At 43.9% G+C, this 14,712-nt stretch overlaps 1 long non-coding RNA gene across 1 annotated transcript in view; it reads right to left on the bottom strand.

The window, feature by feature from the left end:
• Window positions 1-14,712, bottom strand: part of LOC147012029 (uncharacterized) — a 184,173-nt gene extending 169,461 nt beyond the window's left edge. The window contains exon 1 of the long non-coding RNA XR_015051762.1: window positions 14,471-14,712. This is a non-coding gene — a long non-coding RNA (uncharacterized LOC147012029). The remainder of the gene's footprint in view (window positions 1-14,470) is intronic.

The following is a 14,712-nucleotide window of genomic DNA, read 5'->3' as shown; positions in this document are numbered from 1 at the left end:
CAACAACCCCCTCCTGTTTCCCCCCGCGCTGAGATAGTGTGAGAAGGGGGCCCCGTTCCCACCCCATTCCAGGCAGTGCCAGCGAGGCCCGCGGAGTCGGGGCGCCACCGCCATTTTGCGGCTCATCACCAGATGGGTAGGCTCGACGCGGTCTCGGCCCCAGGCCCGTCTGCCCCCCTCATCGTTGAGGGTGGTCCCTTTTTCTTTTGCTTTGAGTATATGTGTTGTCGGCGCCGTCTGTGAAGTAAAACTGTATAAGTGTTGCCGTGTGCTCGGTAGTCGGTAGTAGATCTGCATTGTTACATTTGCTTTTTGTGCAGAATTGTTGTGCTTCTTCTACTTTTACATTTGCTTTTGGTGTAATTGTATATGTGTGCTTTCCGTTTGCCGCGGAATAAATGTGCTTTATGTTGAACTGTTTTTCCCGTTTCGCTTCGTCTTTTCCTTTATTGAATCTCCGTCTTACTTCACGTAAAGGGTTGGTCGTGGGCTAAATACGCCCAATAAATAATCGAACCATCGAGGTTGACGATAACACCGCTCGGTTATCCCGATAGTACGGAACGGGTCGCTTAAAGTGGCCCGTGTCCGAAGTCGACCTGCAGCGAGGTGCGATCGCCCGGTCTACACTCCGTGTGGGTACTTAGGTTGGTCGAATTTGGCGAGCAACCCTATCCCACGCGGGGGGCCGATTGGCACGATCGTGGTGAGGCCGAAAGGCCCACCCGTGACTAGTTCTCGGCGTTAGTCCGAGAGGGTCACGACGGGATTGTCCGTCCGGTGGGCGACGTGCCGCGATTCGAGTTACGTGGCCGCTCGCACGCCGGCGGGCACGAATCCGCAACAATATATATAACACTGTATATAAGATCATCCATCAGAGGAAAGAGCCTTGAAAATGTAACCCAGAAGTCAAACTTTAAATACTGATACATGTTTCAAGGAAACGTGACCCCTTGGATGGTCCCGTGATGCGGTGACCGATATATTTTCTCATGCCTGAACCTGAATCCCAGCGAGACCACCCGAGGAAAATGTGCCATAACGGCCTAAACGCGCCCAAATATCTCATCAAAGACTTATTACCACTGCAAGGGGAGCATCGCCCCCGATTAACACCGTATATCTTAATCGCACATTATTTTCAGAGTGAATGGAATTTAATTAAACGCACCGTGAGCTTCTCTGTGCGGGACGAGTTTGGTGGAACCATGAAGGGAGATGGGTCCGAGTCGCAGCATGATTGAGTGAATTCGATGGGGTCTCGGTTAGCTTTGTAGTTGGTCGGGTGGACAGCTCGATGAATGTTTGCCTTCCTCATTGGGTGGCCGTCTGCTTGGTTGGTTGAATGATTAGTTGGCTGGCAGGTTAATTGGCTAGCCATCTGACGGACCAGTTGGTTGGCTGCTCCACTGGTTGGCCCAATGATTCATTAACTGGCAGACTAATTGACAGATTCACCAATCAGCGATGAGTTTCAGGTTCAAGTTCAAAACCGCTCAACTTAATTGTTTTGGGGAAAGCATGGTGTCTTTTCATTTTGTATGACAGATATCATGTTTGTAGAGTCAGCATGAACATGAACACTGAGCATGAACAGTAGTGGTAGAGATGGTGGAACGTTTGAACAAGGAAGCTGAAGATGTCGTTGTCTTGGTATTTTTAAAACTCGGTATTATGAAGGTATGGTGAGGTTACAGAATGATAACGTTGTGGCTTACAAACTTACTTGTTGAAGTAACAAACTAGAATGGTACTCGGTAGAGCACAAACCTCCGCCAGGCTGAACAGTTTACGTTTTGTATCCCACTGATAGACCGGATCTGCATCCGGACCCGAACCAAAATCGAATCGGCTTGTTGTTGTTACCTAAACAACTCATTCCCTTTGTTTTGTCATAACTTGTCTACAACTTTTTGAAATATTGTGCTCCATATCGTTTTCGGCCCTATCTCTCAATGGTCAAGAATCACTTTTAAAAAATTAAAAACTTATTGTATCCGGTTCCGAATTTGGATCTTTAGCAAAATTGAATCAATTCTTCCTTGTCACACACCCAACCTGTCCACGAAGTTTCGTCCGAATCCATCCACAACTTTTTGAGATATCGTGCTATATATCATTTTTGGCCCTATCGCTCAAAAATGAAGAATCACTTGTAAAATTCTAGTAGTTGGATCCGTATCTTCATCAAAATCTAATCAGTTCGTCCTTGTCATACACCCAAACAGCCCAGCAAAGTTTACCCCAATTCGTCCACAACGTTTTGCGATATCCTGCACATAGACAGACAAACGGACAAACAAACAAGAAAAAGATGTCGTGCAGAGCACGATATTTGCACAATCCACCCCCTCCCGCTCTCCAAAGGTTGCCATGGATACATCCAATTGTCCATTTCGTTAAGATTTAAAATCGACAATCTTAATCAAAGTTCAGGTCAAACAGATAAAAATTGATTATTTTTCAGATTGAAATTGATGATTTTAGAAGTTTGACCTTGAGTTGACCCTTGACCTTTTGACCTCAAATAGTTGGTTTCCAATGTCAGTGATGCACGATTCAATTGCTGCTTAATTTTCAGCTTAATCATATAAAAAATGACAATTTTTCATATGAAATTTGAAGAATTTTTGAAGTTGAGTTGACCTTTGATGTTTTGACCTCAAAAATCGTTACTTTCCCAATTCAGTGAAGGACGAGGTAAATATTGTTCAACTTTCAAGGCAATAAGAAGAAAAATGACGATTTTAGAAGTTTGACCTCAAGATGACCTTTGATCTCAAAATCAATAGTCTTCTCAGTTGAGACAACCTCTAGAACTTGGTGAAATTTTGTGAAGATCAGTTTTAAATAGTGACCTGTAGGCGATTGACAGACAAACAGACAGAATAATATTGACTGACAATCTTCAATCTTGCAAGTAACATGAAGACGTTGTGCCGAGCACGATACTTGCAAAATCCATAAAACAAATTTGACCTCAACAATAATTGGTGGTTGAATTTAATGATCAAATGTGCAACTCCTCTTCCAATCTTAAGTCAATCAGATGAAAATTTACACTTTTAGAAACTCGGCCTATGTTGTCCTTTTGGCTTATGTTGACCTCAAAAGTAATTGGTGGTTGAATTCAATGACCTGATATGCAAATCCTCTTCAAATTTCAAGTCAATGGGATGAAAATTGAGGATTTTAGAAATCCCACCTTAGTTGTTGACCTTTGGTCTTTGTTTAACCTCAAAGATAAGCTTCTTCCTTATGGCAAACTCGACCATGTGGTGAAGTTTCATGAATATTGATTTAAAATTGTGACATGTAGGTGATAAACAGACAGGCAGACAAACACACAGACAGACAGACAAAACAGACAGACAGAATAACAAAATTGACTGACCAATATACTTGAAAAATCTTCGATTTTGCAAGTAACAGACGGAGAGGGGTGAAAACACAACCTCCTTCACCTTCGCTGGCTGAGGTTATAATAAATGTCAGTGCGTGTCAGTCAGTCAGTCAGTCAGGCAGTTAGTCCATCAGTGTATGTCCCCTCTAAAACTCCAAAACCATGAAACTTAACAGCCTGAAACTTTGCATGCATACTAAGGGAACTCCAAGGGAGTGCATGATTGAAAATTGGGTGTTTGGGTTCATTAAAACATCCCATTTGAACATAATTAACGGCCTAATTTAATTACCCTTCATCAAGGTTTAATCCTCGGTCAACCCCTTTGTCAGCCCGCTCCACCTCACTGGGGTCTTAATTTGCCAATTTTTTGGGGTTTTTTTTTGCCTGCTCAACAATGCCTTGACTTGGAACAGCCTGAAATGCTTTCTTCATGATAAAGTGCTCAAAAAAAACTTTTTTTGCTTTCCTCATTCATATCATTGTTCTTCATACCTATGAATCACTGGATACATTGTAATGCTTATAAACGCCTGGAGACGCCCGTGTTCATTGCTCTATCTCATTTCCGCATATGCGATAGCTCTAGAATATATCAACATGAGCCGAATTTCAAAATTTAGACTGCAGAATTGACCTCAGGAGTAGTTCTGACTGCAAAAAAAAAAAAATTGTGTTCATTTGTCTAATTCGCACATTGTTTAACACTCCAGGCATCTCTGGTTGGTGTTTAATATGACCGATTGGTGATTGCTAATTGATTGCCAAGCCTGCCATTCCTTATCAACTGTTTTGTTGGAGAGCTTGCTTGAGCGTTTAAGCCACTCTGCGAGCGCTCTACAAGCTGCTTGGATGTTCGTTTGCAAGCCATGGAGATACATGCCAAAAGTACTCGCACTCTCCCTCTGCTAAACACAATCAAAAATACATCAATCGACATGCAAAGTTCAGGTCCCACCTGCCTGTCTTGTGCACTTGTGCCCCGTGGTGTCATGCGGTGCCAAACCTGCCGTTTCTTATCAACGGATGGATGGAAAGAAGGAATGGATGGATAGGATGGATGGATTGATGGGTGGACCAAACCGATGGTTGTAAGGCATGGCGAGCCAGTAGACGGCAGTGTAAATGACTTTTTTTATCTCGTTTTTGAAAATGAAATTACAAATTGACATTCAAGACAATGTTTTGTTGTTCGTCTTTCGGCTGCTCCCGTTAGGAGTCGCCACAGCAGATCATCCATTATGATCCGCATCCTGATTTGGCACAGGTGTTACGCCAGATGCCCTTCCTGATGCAACCCTGGCTGCCTCTTACGACACAGGGATAAGGATTGGGTTTCGCCATGATTCCGGGCTGCCCTACATCCTCTCATAGCGCGGCCCAGCGCAGAGCTCCTGTCCTCAAGCAATCCTCCAACCCAAGCCTCCGAGTAGCCGGATTACAGGCGCACGCCACTGCGCCCGGTTGACATTCAAGACAATGTTAGGTGATAATGTATACTAAGTACATTTGTAAACGTGTGTTCTGTTGGCTTCGTTAAATCTGACAAAAGTTTAAAATGTAACCTTCACCTTGGAGCGGTCATACTGAGCACCACTCGGAGACGCTCGGAGAAACACCCTCCTGTTGGAGTACTTTAGTGGTTATTAGGGGAGAGTTGTTTCCAAAACGCAAGCTCATTGCAGATGCTGCAGGGAATGTAATGGTAGACAAAGGAATAACAGGTGAGAACTCATTCATTCACTCATCATTCATTCTGTACATGAGATGTTCACTCTGTAACATTGGAGCATCTTGTGTTCATGAACAACTGTAGAACTTGCTGTGAATTCACTTTCCATCCCATTCATCGCTCCATCCCTTCCCTGATATTCATCCATCCCATCCTTCCCTTACCTCCAACCATCCATTCCTTCCCTCTATCCATTCATTCCCTCTATCCTTCCCTTCCCTCTATCCATTGCTTCCCTCTATGCATTCCTTCCCTCCATCCATCCCTTCCCTCCTTCCATCCATCCCTTCCCTCTATCCATTTGTTGTATCTCGTTGTGTGTATATATATATATATATATATATATATATATATATATATATATATATATATATATATATATATATATATATATATATATATATATATATATATATCTATCTATCTATCTATCTATCTATCTATCTATCTATCTCTCTCTCTCTCTCTCTCTCTCTCTCTCTCTCTCTCTCTCTCTCTCTCTCTCTCTCTCTCTCTCTCTCTCTCTCTCTCTCTCTCTCTCTCTCTCTCTCTCTCTCTCTCTCTCTCTCTCTCTCTCTCTCTCTATTCATGTCAGCAAAGTGACGGGTGGTATTTTCTATTAGAAAATCAAATTACTGCGATCTCAAGAATCTCAGGTGTTTCCCATTAGTTACATTCGTCAGAGGAAGAAAATTGAGCTGTCACTGTGTACATTGACACCGTTTTTCCAAATCGAGAGAATCTGTTGTCTGCTCTTGTGACTGTTAAGTTTGAACTGGATGTGTGGAAAACGACCCTAACATTCTACATGCACAAGTGTCTCCTTGGAAACCAAGACACTTTTCAAATGTAAGAAAGAATGATTGAGTTAAGGCTGTCGGAATTGCTTTTCCAAGGAAATACAATCCTTTGTTACCTGATCATCCATTCTGTCAATCAAGGTTCAATGCAAAAGTATTCTGGTAAGAAAGTTAGTGATGACGTCATAATTCAATGGCACTGGGTGGAGCGCATACCTCTACTGATAGAGAGCAGTTAATGTTTTGTACCCCACTGATAGGCCTGATCTCGGTACCCCACCTGAACCAACATCGAATCGGCTTGTTCTTGTCACGAACCAACTCGTCCACCAAGTTTCGTCGTAACTCATCCACAACTTTTTGAGATATCCTGCTGTGTATCATTTTGGCCCGATCTCTCAATGGTGAAGAATCACTTTTTTAAAAAAATCAAAAAATTATCTTATCCAGATTCGGATCTTCACCAAATCTGAATCAATTCTTCCTTGTCATACACGCAACCCGTCTCCCAAGTTTCGTCCCAATCCATCCCTAATCTTTTGAGACATCCTGCTGTATATCGTTTTGGCCCGATCTCTCAATGGTGAAGAATCACTTTTAAAAAAAAATCAAAAAATTATCTTATCCGGATTCGGATCTTCACCAAATCTGAATCAATTCTTCCTTTTCATACACGCAACCCATCTCCCAAGTTTCATCCCAATCCATCCCTAACCTTTTGAGATATCCTGTGGTGTGTCATTTTGGCCCGATCTCTCAATGGCGAAGAATCACTTTTTTAAAAAAAATCAAAAAATTATCTTATCCGGATTCGGATCTTCACCAAATCTGAATCAATTCTTCCTTTTCATACACGCAACCCATCTCCCAAGTTTCATCCCAATCCATCCCTAACCTTTTGAGATATCCTGTGGTGTGTCATTTTGGCCCGATCTCTCAATGGTGAAGAATCACTTTTTTAAAAAAAATCAAAAAATTATCTTATCCGGATTCGGATCTTCACCAAATCTGAATCAATTCTTCCTTTTCATACACGCAACCCATCTCCCAAGTTTCATCCCAATCCATCCCTAACCTTTTGAGATATCCTGCGGTGTGTCATTTTGGCCCGATCTCTCAATGGTGAAGAATCACTTTTGTAAAAAAATCAAAAAATTATCTTATCCGGATTCGGATCTTCACCAAATCTGAATCAATTCTTCCTTGTCATACACGCAACCCATCTCCCAAGTTTCGTCCCAATCCATCCCTAACCTTTTGAGATATCGTGCTCACATGACAGGCAGACAAAACGTGGGTGAAAACAACCTTTCCTGGCGGAGGTTACAATGCGACTTCATGTGTTGGAGAAAAGGGAAACTAGGGTGGAAATAAGTAATATAATGATAAAAGGGGTGTACTGAAGAGGGCATTGGGAGATTTAAAATTCCACCATTTTGCATATCCATACCTCCATGGCCCCTGAGCACCTTGGCATGGTTGACACACATTATAGGCAAGAGTTATGCAAATACACTGATTATTTCTCCCAATTTAGGTGAATGCAGTGATTTCTTCAGTTTGCTCCTTAAGGTTTGTTGTTTGTCAAAATGACATCGTAACCTCGACCATTTGCCCAATTAAACATCAACTAAGGCCAGCCTCAAAACCAAGTCATAAGCTAGCTATTTAACGAGCTGCTAATTGGCCAGTCCTGGTGTTTAATGGGGGCTGAAAAGTTCCACCTACGCAGGGATCTTGAAGAAAACCGGAGACATTTACACCTGTCTGTATCCCCTGGTGTCTGGTAACGTCAGGCACATGAACCAGGTGTAGGATCACGTAATGACGTCGTGTCAAGACTGGAGCTGCATGGGAATATAGTTCAGCTTCACACCCACTGCATCCCTCTTTTTTTTTGTTTCATTTGTCAGCTTGACCCTGCACAAATATTTAAAGACAAACCGTTCCACCTTTGTTTTCATCATTTCAAACCGTTCGTGCTGAGTGGGTCATGATGTGTGAAACAGCTGCTCGTCTGCACCTGGCACCATTTTCCCATTGAGGGTGGAGGTTTTCCAGTTAAACAAGCCGAATAGAGCAAATCGGATCAAAAAGGGTTGGTCTCTTGGGCACAGTGTTGCATCACGGAGCACTCCGTCCTTTGAGTGATATTAAGCCGGCTATCTCGTCTGCTTTCCTTTCCTTCCCCAAATGTTCGAACCTCCGCTGAGAGTCTGCACTCGGCACACGTGGAAACGATGCGTTCGGTTGTGTTATCCGCACGGGTTTGTGAACTCGTTGTGGTTGACGCCTTGGCCAAATAAATCTTACCCATTTACGATTACACTTTACTGCAAAATCTTTCTTTATGGTTGCAGTTTGTGGTTCCTTCCTTAAATACATCTCTCTCCCTCTCTCCCTCTCTCCCTCTCTCCCTCTCTCCCTCTCTCCCTCTCTCCCTCTCTCTCTCCTCTCTCTCCTCCTCCACGAATTGTTCCAAATGTATAGTCGTCTCCTGAAATCTTGTGCATTCCCTTGGACAGCATGTTTATCGGGATGTAGGAAGGACTACTCTCTTTCTCTTTCCTTCTCTCTCACTCTCACATACATCTCATTATTCACGTCTCTTTTCTTTTCTCCACTCTTTTCCTCCCCCCCCCCACCTCCCTTCCTCAACCCCCCCCCCCCCCCACCGTGTCACCCCTCCCCCCTCTTCCCTCGGGGATTAAACGGATTTCCCTACTTGTGGACCTGTGACAATTCCACTCCAAAAAGGTGCTTTTTCAGGGAAATAAAGAATTACAATCGAGGTTTGTGTTATAACATTGACATAGGGGCTCACAGGATGACCTAGAGGTACAGACACTCGCCTCTACGCTGTCTCGCCTGGGTTTGAATCCCGACCCAGCGACAAAGTGTTATCCTGATGTTTCAGAAGTAGTGTGATTCATCAATGTGTGTGCTGTTCCTTGAATGGATGCTAAATTGGCATTCCGTCTGCTGGAATTCGTTGGTGGATGTTAAATATCCCATGGTATCCTTCACGAAGAACAGGAAAGATAACGCCACCACCATGAACAAATCGCAAGGCAACTGCTGAAAATTACAAGGCAACTGCTACTGGGAATTTCAAGGTCATTGCTGCTGGGAATTACAAGGCAACTGCTACTGGGAATTACAGGGCAACAGCTGCTGGGAATTATGAGGCAATTTCTGGGAATTACAGCACAACTGCTGCAGGGAATTACAAGGCAACTGCTATGGGAATTACAAGGCAACTGCTGGGCATTACAAGGCAACTGCTGGGAATTATGGGGCAATTTCTGGGAATTACAGCACAACTGCTGCTGGGAATTACAAGGCAACTGCTATGGGAATTACAAGGCAATTGCTGGGAATTATGGGGAAATTTCTGGGAATTACAAGGCAACTGCTACTGGGAATTGCAGGGCAACAGCTGGGAATTATGGGGCAATTTCTGGGAATTAGAGGCAACTGCTGCTGAAAATTACAAGGCAACTGCTACTGGGAATTTCAAGGTCATTGCTGCTGTGAATTACAAGGCAACTGCTACTGGGAATTACAGGGCAACAGCTGCTGGGAATTATGAGGCAATTTCTGGGAATTAGAAGGCAACTGCTGTGGGAATTACAAGGCAACTGCTGGGCATTACAAGGCAACTGCTGGGAATTATGGGGCAATTTCTGGAAATTACAGCACAACTGCTGCTGGGAATTACAAGGCAACTGCTATGGGAATTGCAAGGTAACTGCTGTGGGAATTGCAAGGTAACTGCTGGGAAATACAAGGCAACTGTTGTGGGAATTGCAAGGCAATTGCGAGGAATTACAAGGCAACTGTGAGGAATGACAAGGCAACTGTGAGGAATGACAAGGCAACTGTGAGGAATGACAAGGCAACTGTGAGGAATGACAAGGCAACTGTGAGGAATTACAAGGCAACTGCGACGAATTACAAGGCACCTGCTATGGGAATTACAAGGCAACTGTTGCTGGGAATTACAAGGCAACTCCAGCTGGGAATTACAAGGCAACTGCTGTTGGGAATTACAAGGCAACTGCTGCTGGGAATTACAAGGCAACTGCTGTTGGGAATTACAAAGCAACTGCTGCTGGGAATTACAGGGCAACTGCTGCTGGGTATTAGAAGGCAACTGCTGTTGGGAATTTCAAGGCAACTGCTGTTGGGAATTACAAGGCAACTGCTGCTGGGAATTACAAGGCAACTCCAGCTGGCAATTACAAGGCAACTGCTGTTGGGAATTGCAAAGCAACTCCAGCTGGGAATTAGAAGGCAACTGCTGTTGGGAATTACAAGGCAACTGCTGCTGGAAATTACAATGCAACTGCTGGGAATTGCGAGACAACTGTTGGAAGGCAACTGCAAGGTAACAAATCACAAAGCAACTGTTGGGAGGCAATAGCAAACCACCCAATGTAACCCTTGTTCGGGAAACTTCGTCAGTGGCACCGACACTCTGCGAAGAGTATGGTACCTCAGAGAGAGAGAGAGAGAGAGAGAGAGAGAGAGAGAGAGAGAGAGAGAGAGAGAGAGAGAGAGAGAGAAAAATAACTTATTTTAATGTATGCACACGAAACAGGTTTATCATGGGGGTGAGAAGGGCATGTGGAGTCGTACGAGGGGAGCCATAATATCGAAAACCGGAAACTAAACATTATGTTTGGGATTTGTCAAGGATAATCATAGGTTATGCATTCACTGCTGCTTTAGCCAGACTGGAAGATGCAACTCCCAATGGTAAGCAAAAGGGTTGTGTTGGCCGGGCGGCCCTCGTAGAATGGAGTGTGATTGTTATCGATCGCCCTTGACTCGGGGCTAACTGGACTTTTGCGAAATTCACCATTTTTTAATTTTTTTATTTATTTCCATTTTACCCCCCTGTTCGAACCGACTTAGTTCATTTCCTTCTCGTTGGCCCCGAGCAGTATTACAGTATTTTTATCACTTGTGCTTGCTCGTATGAGATGGATGCCAAATCAGTGACATGATCATGACCTGAATTTCGATTTGAAATTGGTACCGTACGCCGGGTATTTGAGGACTACCTCTCTTGGATGAACTTGATCTGCTGGTAAAAGAGACAAAAAGGTCTTGCATGCATTATGTAACAATGTGTTAAATTTTAAAGAGTGAATCAGCTTTGCCAGTGCAATGATTGTTGAAACCCGACTCAGTGGAGTGATGTTGAGAGCGTCTGCTCCAAGTCTGGGGTGTTGGCAGTTCAAACCACCGCCGTGTCATACCAAAGACTTTAAAAACCATACGTGCTGCTTCCTTGTTTGATGTTGAGCATTTGAAAGGATGGAGCATAGACAATCTCAATCGTTTGACATCCATGGGGAGGAGGAAATTGATTCTTAGGAATTGTCCTGCTGAGTGTGGTGAGAAAAGCGACGCCATTGTTGTGATGTTGCTGGTACCCAGAGTATCCCAGAAAGTGGCTGCACTTGCCCCAAGCTCAGTGGCTTTGTTAAGTGTGGTCTTTGAGGATATCTTTACATTTGGAATGGTCTGTCAATCAGAAATCATTTGGAATGGTCTAAGAGACTATGGCAAGAGTTACAGATTCTGCTAGTGACCCTTTCCTTGTTATCCTCCACATGTCTCAGCAGCGAAATGCTCACCTCCACTCTTTCATACCCTTTTCGTTATCACCTGCACGACTATCTTCGTGAGCCTCAAGATCTTCCCTACAGGATTTAAAGTCCACTGCCCACTGCAACCCCATAATCTCTCCCATATTTTGTCTGTTAATCCATTACCCCATCATTCTGTTCTTCAATGAGCCTCAGTGCATGCATTTAAAGAAGGAATTCTGTAATTGGGATTTGAACATGGAATCTAGAACAAAGTACACGGATGGGAGCACAAAACACAACCAAAGCTGTCGGTAATTCTTTGTCTTTATTGATGTCCTTTTCATGACTTTATACACCAGGAGTACCCTTCTTGCCCTACCTTAGGTGGGCAATGTGCTGCAGCACAGTCTTGGAAATGCCCTTTATCATTTTTGTCATTCTCCCGAAGTCGGCAAAATGAGTATCAGCTTACTGGAAACAGGGGCACTGCATCAGTGGAATGGCCGCACCCCCAGCAATGATGCAACCAGCAGCCACAAGCTGCATTTGAAAATTTAACTTAATTGTCATTTTTGAAATAAGTTTTATTGATCTCAACATGTCATACTCCGTATCGTCTTCTACACTATAAGCGAGACGTCTGTCTGTCTGTGCGTCTGTGTCGCCATTTTTCTCTGAGATGGCCAAACGGATCTTCGTCAAACTTTCAGAGGTTCATCAGTGAGTGCCAGGGAGTGTTTTAGTCGAAATAAAAAATTGAAAATTTGTAAGAATATAAAAGTTGGATTTCTTTATTAAAATTGCTCTGTAGTGCTTAAGCCTTTGTAGCGATGTGAAAGGTAATATTAAATGATCCCCGACTCCATTATTTGGTGAGTGCAAGAAAGTGATTTAGGCCTCTACAAATACATGGAGAAAAAAAAAATCTAAATTCGATTTCTTCAAAATGCCAACAGGATGAGAACAGCACCGTGCAATGTCAGGTACCCCTGCTCATCATAAAATAAAGGAAGATGATTTGTAATACCGGCTACCACCGAAGGTGGTGCTATTTCCACCACATGGCAATGTTGGGGTTTGGTGGCATTGACGTTTGCTCCATTATAGTACATACATACATACATACATACATACATACATGGGGAGCATGCACCACAGCGAGTTGCTGCGTCCACTTTTCTGTCTGTACTCCAGGGGCCTCTGTCTGGCCATCCTGCAGATGCATGGCCCATCCCCATTTCATATGGATAGGACATTCCAGGCACCCACCCGAAGGGACTGCCTCAGGTTAACTCAAAGAGACCGCCATCTGGTGGACGACACCTCAGCACCACCCTGGCACACACCACAGTGTGTTTTGTGGAGTGGTGTTTTGTGGTGGCCAGAGTGCAAATCCTGCCACCAACCTCTTAGGGAAGATAACCAACTGCAGGAGGACGTCCGGAGACCCAGTTGGCGCCAGATATGGATGGCCATTGGCTCACAAGGAGCTCCTGCACCCTTTGGCAGGTTTTGTGTATAATCCTGGTGGGTGACCATGTCCATACACCCTCCACACCAATCGACCATGTACATGTTAGTACGAGTGTTACATGATACCCGTAGAAATGCACAAATCTGATCTGGCCTGACCTGACAATCAAAGTTGGTTGCCACCATATCAGCTGGGCTGTGCCGTCTATTAGCGCGGCACAACGCAGGGTTTCCATCCTCAAGCGATTTCCCCAACCCCAACCCCCGAGTAGCTGGATTACAGGCGCACGCCACGACACCCAGCTAAAGATATGCCGATTGTTCTTCTTTGTCTTTATCTTTTTCATATGCAATGTTACATTTTTTTTGAAGCAGCTCAATAAATCCTCAACAAAACAATTGCACACGTGATTGTGATTACTTCTGAGAATATTGAGAAATTTCCAGGTTCGTGTCTGTAACTTTGGATTGACTATGGCAAATGAGAGACAAATAAGCAGGTTCGCAGGTTATAAACTGGGTAGCAAACGATAAATTACATTTCAAATTTCAAAATGAAAAGGTTCGCCTGCAGGTTGGCATTATTCTGGCGGGTGATCAAGTTATAGCAGCTGCTTCATTTTCTTCTTCTTTGCTTCTATAGCCAACCTCTTCTGTACTTTGCAGACAGCTCCATAACTATTTTGCCAATGAGAAGCTCGTGGAAAACGTGGACCCTAAAATTAATCACAGGTATAAATATCTGTTTTCATACTTCATCGGGAAAGCCCACGTGTGACAATCCTATAATCGTGAAAACAATCCCAGACACTGGAGCTCATGCTGCAACTCTCGCATGTGGCGTACCTGTTGTAAAATTAGCAGGTGACCTCAACCCAGATGCCAACTGGATATTCTCAGCCATATCTCATGCTTGACATTCCAGCTACTTCGACTTGATAGAAAGCTTTGAAAACGACATCATCCAAAATATCCTATCATTGTGGACCAGAGACTCCTCGTCTCGTTTGGCTATTCTTGATTGAAAGTCGTTAACTACACAGGAATGTTATTTCACGAATGTCGACCCAAGCATACTATGATTAGAGGGGGTGTTGCTGAGAACGGGAACTAATCACAGGTGTTAACATGAACAAAAGCTGAACACTTTCTGCCCTAATGTGTTTTATCCTGGCATAGGCTGCTCGGGCTGCGCGTGTGGTTGGATCCCATCAGGTCAAAACGACAGGACGCGACCCGCTCGGATAACCAGCCAGAAACAATCAAGGAAGATGAAACTGAATACCGCACGTCAATCTCTCGAAGGTATATAGATCTTATGGTGAATGCCAAAGATAAGTTAACCCCCTGCGATGGTAACATCAATCAGAGATATCACTGCAATGCTCACATCAAACATCCACGTCGCTTTGACGTGCGAATCGAATGAATTTTCAAAACGATATTTCATATTTACCCAAACATCAGAGTCCACGATTCATGCTCGGATTGCAAAGATGTGATACCCCGACCACGACGTGCCAAGCCACGCCTGGAATCCGCTTATCCTACGTTGCCTCCGGGATGCTTTGGAGCTTCGCGGGATGTAAGCGCATGTTGCACCTATCCACGCTCCTGCTTTAAGCCCAGAAGCAGCAGTGGGGGGATAAGCTTCCATTATACGTGTGAGCCTGCGAAAAGAGTTCCCATAACCATAGA

The sequence above is a fragment of the Eptatretus burgeri genome, chromosome 15 (assembly GCF_056783735.1).
Source record: "Eptatretus burgeri isolate ZD-2024b chromosome 15, Ebu_testis_v1, whole genome shotgun sequence".
NCBI lineage: Eukaryota > Metazoa > Chordata > Myxini > Myxiniformes > Myxinidae > Eptatretus > Eptatretus burgeri.
This window is presented reverse-complemented; position numbering and strand designations above follow the sequence as displayed.